The sequence below is a fragment of the Myotis daubentonii genome, chromosome 3, assembly GCF_963259705.1.
Source record: "Myotis daubentonii chromosome 3, mMyoDau2.1, whole genome shotgun sequence".
NCBI lineage: Eukaryota > Metazoa > Chordata > Mammalia > Chiroptera > Vespertilionidae > Myotis > Myotis daubentonii.
This window is the reverse complement of record NC_081842.1, coordinates 115,475,892-115,483,667: the sequence shown is the minus strand read 5'-3', so window position 1 is coordinate 115,483,667 and position 7,776 is coordinate 115,475,892. Positions and strand designations below refer to the sequence as shown.

Sequence of the window (7,776 nt, the reverse complement as noted above, 5' to 3'; positions counted from 1 at the left end):
AAAAACACACACAGGATGAGAGTGAAGGAATGGGACAAAGTTTATCCATGCAAATAGAAAAGAAAAAAGCTGGAGTAGCAATACTCATATCTGACAAAATAGACTTCAAAATGAAGGCCATCACAAGAGACAACAAAGGTCACTACATAATACTAAAGGGATCCATCCAAAAAGAGTATATAACCTTGTTAAACATATATGCACCCAATATAGGAACACCTAATTATATAAAAAACACTTCTAGATGACTTTAGCAGAGAGATTGACAACAATACAGTTATAGTAGGGGACTTTAACACCCTGCTGACTTCACTGGGTAGATCTTCCAGAAAAAAAAATAATAAGGAAACAGTGAGTCTAAAGGATACACTGATCAGATGATCAGATGGATTTATTGACATTTATACAACATTTCACCCCAAAGCAGAAGAATATACATTCTTCTCAAGTACACTTGGGTCATTCACAAAGAAAGACCACATGTTAGGACACAAAACAAGTCTCTACAAGTTCAAGAAGATTGAAAGCATCTTCTTAGACCACAGTGGAATGAAATTAAATCAACTACAGTAAAACACCCAAAAACATTCAAACACATGGAGGCTAAATAGCGTGTTATTAAACAACTAGAGGCCTTATGCACAAACTTTTGTGCAAAGGGCTCAGCCCCCATCACTGCAGCAGCTGCCTTGGCCCCCACTGGTACAGCGGCTGCCTCTGCCTCGGCCCCTGCCACCACAGCTTCATCCGGAAGGTCGTCCGGAATATTACACTTTTATTATTATAGATGAATGGGTTACCAATGAGATCAAGAAAAAAAAAATAAAAAAGCTTCCTGGAAACAAATGAAAATGAACACAGAATAACCAAAAATCTCTGGGACACAGCAAAAGCAGTCCTGAGAGGGAAGTTCAGAGCAATACAGGCATACCTCAAATAAAAAAACAACCAAGAAAAATCAGAAATAAACTATTTAACCCTAAACTTAAACAACTAGGAAGAAAGCAACAAGAAAATACAAGAGTAAATAGAAGAAAGAAAATAATAAAAATTACAGCAGAAATAAATAACATAAAGACTAAAAAAAAAAAATCAATGAAACCAAGAGCTGGTTCTTTAAAAGGATAAACAAAATTGATGAACCATTAGCCAGACTCATCAAGAAATGAGGACTGAAGAGGCTGTAGCATGGCTGGAAGTTATTGTGCGCTGGCAGCTAAGAAGGTGGCTGTGGTGGCTGCTGTGGCGGCTGAGGCAGTAGCTGAGGTGGAGACAGAGGAAGCAGATGATGGCATATTTTTTGAAAGGACTGCCAGTCTACAACAAAAGCAATTTTAGTCAATTTCCTGCCGACTCTGTGTGTAAAGCTTCAAATCAATGCCCTTCAGTCTACATGTCCACTCGCAAGTACCCATCTGAACAGATTATTGTGACAGAAAAAACAAATATCCTTTTGTGCTACCTACATCAGCAATGGGACAAAAAGAACACTGCCAAGAAGAGAGATTAGGAACAAGTGGACATCAAGGGCGAGAGCTCAGCACCTCCCTGCAAGGTCGCATGGACCAACACCCAGACATGCATGAGGACACTTAAGACTGATGCTCCCCCATTGGTGCCTCCTGTCTTATCTGCTCTTCACCCGCCTTCCCTGTGTAAGCATCCTGCCCACCCTCCCCACTGGTTCACATACCCACACCCTGCCATGCACACCACTTTCAACCTTATAGAGGCCAGTGTATTTATTTTCCTTGAGTCTTTATTTATGCTATAAAATGTACCGAGCGATGATTAAAGGGGATGTCAGACCCAGTAGTGTGATGTTGGTAGATGCTTCTTGAAAAACAACATTCTTATTCATTACCCAACCCCACCCCAGACCCCCTCCTCCTGCTCACCAGTCCTTCTCTGGAGAACCAGAGTGTGTCTTTGAGTGTCTAAAGATAAATCCTGCTGCAGCTGGGTGACAGAGGTGGGCCCCTGCTTCCCACTTCCATCCCCTGGTCTGGCCTTAAAGACTTGGCCTTGACACCTGTTCCAACAGGATGTATTCCGTGCCCGAACCCTGCTCTGAGAATACACCACAGGAAGAAGTCAACCCTTTAAGATAATTCTCTTAAGTCATTTTATCATGGACTGGTGCATGCTCAGTGTCCACCCCAATAACAGGATCTTTCCCCCTGGGGGAAAAAAAAAGGAAAGAAAAAGACAAAAAGAAACTAAGACTGAAGACTCAAGAAAATAAAATAAAAAATGAAAGTGGAGAAGTAACCATTGACACCACAGAAATAAAAAGGATTGTAAGAAAATAATATGAACAACTATATGCCGACAAGTTGGACAATCTGGATGAAATGTACAAATAACTAAAAAAATACAATCTCCTAAAACTGAATCAGAAAACCCAAATAGGCCATTAACAACTGATGAAATAGAAGCAGTAATCTAATAAAAGAGAAACATGCAAATCAACCGTACCTTCGTTACACCCCAAGCCACGCCCACCAGCCAATCAGAGTGACTATATGCAAATTAACCCAACCAAGATGGCGGCCGGCAGGAGGCTTGGTTGCCCTGGTGATGGAGGAAGCCAAGCTTCCTGCCTGCCCTGGCCGGCTGTGGCCTCTGCTAAAGGCAACAAAGTTTCACTAATAGAAGATAAATAAATCCTAGATACCTGCCTCCAGCCAGCCTCCACTGGGAGCTTGGGTGGCTGGGGGCCGTGGCCAGCCTGCAAACAGCCATCAGCCCCTGACTCAGGCTGGCCAGGCACCCAAGGGGGGAACCCCACACTGAAAGGACTGTGGCCAGCCTGCAAACAGCCATCAGCCCCTCACCCAGACTGGACAGGCACCCCAGCAGGACCCTCCACCCTGAAGGGGGTGTGGCCAGCCTGAAAACAGCCCTTAGCCCCTCACCCAGGCTGGTCAGGCACCCCAGCAGGGACCCCCACCCTGAAGGGGCTGTGGCCAATCTGCAAACAGCCATCAGCCACTCACCCAGGCTGGCCAGGCACCCGAGCAGGACTGCCCTCACTGAAAAAAGTGTGGCCAACCTGAAAACGGCCCTCAGCCCCTCACCCAGGCTGGCCAGGCACTCCAGCAGGGACCCTCACCCTGAAGGGGGTGTGGCAAGTCTGAAAATGGCCCTCAGCCCCTCATCCAGGCTGGCCAGGCACCCCAACAGGACCCCCACCCTGATCCCGGACACCCTTCAAGGCAAACCAGCCAACCCCCATCCGTAAACCAGACATATAATAAAAGAGTAATATGCAAATTGACCAGCAGAACGACTGGGAATGACTGGTCACTATGACACACACTGACCATCAAGGGGCAGACGCTCAATGCAGGAGCTGCCCCCAGTGGTCAGTGCACTCCCACAGGGGGAGCTCTGCTCAGCCACAAGCCAGGCTCATGGCTGCCAGCCCAGCAGTGATTGCGGGAACCTCTCCCACCTCCTCAGCAGCTCAAAGGATGTCCGACTATAGCTTAGGCCTGGTCCCCGCTGGCAAGTGGACATCCCCTGAGGGCTCCTGGGCTGCCAGAGGGATGTCTGACTGCCAGCTTAGGTCCGATCCCCCCAGGGAGTGGGCCTAAGCCAGCAGGTGGGCATCCCCCGAGGGGTCCCAGACTGCGAGAGGGCACAGGCCGGGCTGAGGGATCCCCCCGAGTGCACAAATTTTTGTACACTGGGCCTCTAGTAATAATAATAATAATTAATAATAATAATAATAATAAAACTACCAGAAAAACAAAAGCCCTGGCTTCACAGGGGAGTTATAACAAACATTCAAAGATGAAATTAAACCTATACTCCTCAAACTATTCCAAAAAATCCAAGAGGAAAGAACACTTCCAAACTATTTTTACAAGGACAGCATTATCCTAATTCCAAAACCAGATAAAGACACTACAAAGAAAAAAGAATTACAGGCCAATATCCTTGATGAACATAGATGCTAAAATCCTCAACAAAATTCTAGCAAATTGGATTCAATATTTCATTAGAAAGATCATACACCATGACCAAGTGGGATTTATTCCGGGGTTGCAAGGATGGTAAAATATCTGCAATTCAATAAATGCAATACTTCACATAAACAAACCGAGAGACAAAAATCACATAATCATATCAATCGAAGAAAAAGCATTTGAAAAAATCCAACACCCAATCGAGGAGACAAAATGGTGGCAGTATAGACAGATGTGTCCCGTGCCTTGTCCAGGAGCACATAGGGTGAGCAGCTGAAACGAGTAACATCCAGCCCGAATTGGCAGAGGAGATTCATTTGGGAGACAGTTTGCAGCCGGGAAAGGCAGAGTACTCCTCAAGAAAGGTAAAGTCAAGGCTCTGGGAAGGATAATCGGCCAGACCTCTGAGCTCTGAGGATCAGAGTGAATCCACACGGCACTGGCTTGGGCCATGTCCCTTGGGACAGGCACAGTGGAAAGAAGATATGCAGAACTGCTGGTCGGCAGGGGATTCTAGATCTGGGTCCACAACCAGGAAAGGCTGAAGAGTGCCGGCAGGAGAAGAGCGTGCAGAGGTGCAGCCTCTCCGGCCTCTGTGGCTTGTGCCTTTCCTCATAGAGCCTAGTGCATAGGACCTTTTGGATACAGACACTTACCCGTGGCTGGAGTGTGGGAGAAGGTGCGGAATTGTGGAATTTGGGGGAAGGGGGGTCCAGGAGAAGTGGCAGCGAGTTTGGTGCTGAGTCATGCCTGAGCCTGGTACCTTTTTCTTCCTTTTTCTTTTCTCTCTTATCTTTTTCACTCTCTTTGTTATCATTTAGGCTCTCTTTTCTCACCCCTAATTCACTTTTTCAGGTGGTCACTTATAGTGAGGTTATTATTGTCCTGAGTACATTCGTGCTTTGGTTTGTGTTGTGTCTTGTCGAAGTGAATTTTATCCTGCCTGGCCAGGTGCTAGAGAGTGAGCTTCATAACCAGACACCTGGAGAGGAAACTCCATCCACAAACGGGTCAATAACACACCAGACCCAACTACAGAGGCAAGAAGAAGGTGGCAGTGAGGGAGAAAGCGTGAGTCAGTGAGGGACCAAAAGAGGAGTGTGTGGTCATGTGGGATGTGTGTGTATATGAGTGAGGCACAGGTAGATCCCACAGGACCTTCAGGGTCAGGCTAAATGGGCTCGCTTAAGTAGGCAGCCTCTGCTAACATTGTAAGCAGTTCTGGGAGGCTGGCTTGTCCTCAGAGGCCTAGCATTTTTAAGGGGAGAACTGCTGTAACTGGGAGCCAGGCCTCATCCCCAACCAGGGTGCCCTCTGATAACACCTGGGACTCTACAGACACCCCTGCCAGGGACCTGCTATCTTGGCTGTGGTCCCACGGTCAACGAGTCTCCAGCCACCCTGGGCGCAGGCTCCTGTGAGTTCTGAAGTGTGCTCCCCTCTGACCGGACCAACGCCTTAGCCCGGGGCATGGCAACCACATAAGCCGCAGACACGTGAGCAGCCCACTCCTGTCCAAGGAGCAGCAGCCCCATGAGCAGCCTGCCCCAGGCCTAAGAGCAGAAGCCTCACGTGGCCTGCCACTGTCCAAGGAGCAGCAGCTGTAGGCTGTGTGAGCAGCCCGCTCCCTCATCCGAAGAGCAGCAACCATGTGAGCAGCCTGCCCCGTCTGAGGAGCAGTAGGTGTGTGAGAAACCTGCCCCCATCTGAGGAGCAGCAGCTGCACAAGCAGTCTTCCCTCATACGAGGAGCAGCAGCAGTGTGAGCAGCCCATACCCATATGAGGAACAGCATCACCACAAGCAGCCCGCTCCCATTCAAGGACAAGTAGCCGCCTGAGCAGCCTACCCCAATCTGAGGAGCAGCAGCCACACAAGAAGACCACCCATGTCCGAGGAGCGGCAGCCCTATGCAGTCCACACTGGTCCGAGAAGCAGCAGACACACACAGCCGACACCTCTCCAATGAGCAGCAGCTGGGTGAGCAGTCTGCCCCCATCCGAGGAGCAGCAGACACACGTGAAGCTAGCTCCCACCTGAAGAGAAGCAGCCACGCAAGCAGCCCATCCCCTGTCCAAGGAGCAGCAGCCATGCAAGCAGACAGCCCCCGTATGAGGAGCAGCAGCTGCATGTGAAGCTCACTCTGGCCTGAGGAGCAGCAGACGCCCGAGCAGCTCGCACCTGTCCAAGGAACAGCAGCCACACGAGCAGACAGACCGACCACATCTGAGGAGTGGCAGCCCTGCGCAGCCCACACTGGTCCAAGGAGCAACAGCCATACGCAATATGCACCTGTCTGACAAGCAGCAGCTGTGTGAGCATGCCACCCCCATCCAAGGAGCAGCAGCTGCATGTGCAGCTCACTCCCGCCCGAGGAGCAGCTCATGAGCAGCCCACCCCATCTGAGGAACAGCAGCAGTGTATAGCCAGCCCTGATCCAAGGAGCAGCAGCCACGTGAGCAGTCCGTGCCCATATGAGGAGCAGAAGCCACATGAACAGCTCACTCCTCTCCAAGGAGCAGCAGCCATGCTCAGCCCACCCCTACCTAAAGAGCAGCAGCCTCGTGATCAGCCCACCCCAGTCCAAGGAACAACAACTCTGCGAGTAGCCTCACCTACCAGCCAGAGGAGACACCACTGTGCGAACAGCACCCACCAGAGGAGCTGCTGCAAACTGAGGAGCAGCCACTACCGTGACCACCTGAGGAGCAACTGCAGCCAAAGGAACCACTGCCACCCAAGGAACAACCCCTGCACGACTCGACATCTAGATCAGTTGGTGAGACCAAAAATGGGTAGACAAAGATACACCCAAAGGAAAGAAAAGGCGGAATCAATAGAAAGGCAGCTAAGTGAAACAGAGGCATGCAATATGTCAGAAAAAGAATTCAGCCTAAGGGTCCTAGAGTGCATAAATCAGATAGAGGGAGAAAATCAACAACTTATCTAAGAATCAAGAAGAAATGGATGAAAAACTCAATAACTTATATAAGAACCAAGAAGAAATGAAGAGTGATATAGCTTCAATAAAAAACACCATGGAAAGTTTCAACAGTAGACTAGGAGAAGAAGAGGACTGAATTAGTGAATTAGAAGACAGGGAAGCAAAACACACCCAAACTAAACTGCAATTGGAGAAAAAATTAAAAGACAGGAAGAGAGCCTAAGGGAGCTATGGGACAACATGAAATTAAGCAACATATGAATAATAGGGGTTCCAGAACAACTTGAAGAGGAACAAGGGTTAGAAAACCTATTTGAGGAAATAATGTCATAAAACTTCCCTGAGGTGGGGAAGAAAAAAGTCACACAAGCACAAGGAGTCCCAAACAAGATGAACCTGAAAAGACCAACACCAAGACACATCATAATTGCCATGGCAAATGTTCTGGACAAAGAGAGAATCTTAAAGGCTGCAAGAGAGAGACAGAAAGTTACATACAAGGGATCTCCTATTAGATTATCAAATGATTTCTCAACAGAAACACATCAGGCCAGAAAAGAATGGACAGAAATTTACAAAGTGATCAAAGCTAGGACTGAATCCAAGAATACTCTATCCAGAAAGGCCATCAAAATTGAAGGGGAAATAAGAAGCTTCAAAGACAAAAAAAAAGGCTAAGGGAGTTTATCACCACCAAGCCAGCAATGCAAGAAATGCTAAATGGACTGGTGTTAAAAGAAGAAATAAAAAGCTCAGAAAGAAAACAGGCACAAAAAATAAAAATGGCTACAAACAAGTACCTTTCAATAATAACTTTAAATTTAAATGGCCTAAATGATCCAATCAAAAGACATCGAGT

The 7,776-nt window shown here is 47.9% G+C and overlaps 1 pseudogene; it reads left to right on the top strand.

The window, feature by feature from the left end:
* Positions 1-1,232: 1,232 nt before the first annotated feature.
* Positions 1,233-2,053, top strand: LOC132229364 (DET1- and DDB1-associated protein 1-like; annotated as a pseudogene).
* The last annotated feature ends 5,723 nt before the right edge of the window (positions 2,054-7,776 follow it).